The following is a 1,035-nucleotide window of genomic DNA, read 5'->3' on the forward strand; positions in this document are numbered from 1 at the left end:
GATACTGCTTTCTGCTCCTATGTCCATCCATTCATCTCAGTCAGTAGCTCAAATTGTGCTCTATATGCTTCCCACGGTGCTTTCCCATCGTATTCCTGTGGCTTCCTTCGTACTGGATCACTCCTATTACTGACATTCATATCTGGGATGTGACTTCTAACGGGACTGAATATGTCCACATTAGGGTTCAGCTGCGGGCTCTGTAAGGGGCTTGCCATTGTCTGGGGCTGATTAAGTCGATGGTCAATGTATCCTCCTTGTGTAACAGACAATAAATCGTTCTTTAACGTATCTAATTCGCTTTTGAATTTACTAATGTTTTCCATTTGTACTTCTTGCCACTGTTGTTGACTTTCCTGTAGTTGCTGCTGACTTTCCTGCAACTGTTGGAGACTTTCTTCCTGTTTCTTTTCTCGTTTGTCTTGTTTCTTTTCTTTTTCCTCCAACCACTGCTGTAATTTCTCTTCTTGTTTATTTTGTTGTTCGAGCTGCCACTGTTGCAGGTTTTCTTGCAACTGCTGTTGTCTCTCTTCTTGTTTCTTTTCTTTTTCCTCCAAAAACTGCTGTAATTTCTCTTCTTGTTTATTTTCTTTCTCCTCCAACAACTGCTGTAATCTCTCTTCTTGTTTATTTTCTTTCTCCTCCAACCACTGCTGTAGTCTCTATTGTTTACTTTGCTGTTCGACTTGCCATTGTTGTAGGTTTTCTTGTAACTGCTGTTGTCTCTCTTCTTGTTTCTTTTCTTTTTCCTCTAACAACTGTTGTAATTTCTCTTCTCGTTCTTCTTGTTTCTTTTCTCGTTCTTCTTGTTTCTTTTCTTGTTTATTTTCTCGTTCTTCTTGTTTCTTTTGCTGTTCTTGTATTGCTGCCATCAAGTCTGCTATGCTGTAGTTTGATTTGCCGCTTCTCGTTTCCATTTTTTGTCCCACTTCTGATACCAATTTGTTACGTCTCCGTTTGTTAATTAACTTTCCGTAACTTCGTTCCGACGAAACTTTAGCGACACAAGTCCTAACTTGTACAAATCTCTGTACC

This window comes from Limulus polyphemus, unplaced genomic scaffold (assembly GCF_000517525.1).
Source record: "Limulus polyphemus unplaced genomic scaffold, Limulus_polyphemus-2.1.2 Scaffold4563, whole genome shotgun sequence".
Taxonomy (NCBI): domain Eukaryota; kingdom Metazoa; phylum Arthropoda; class Merostomata; order Xiphosura; family Limulidae; genus Limulus; species Limulus polyphemus.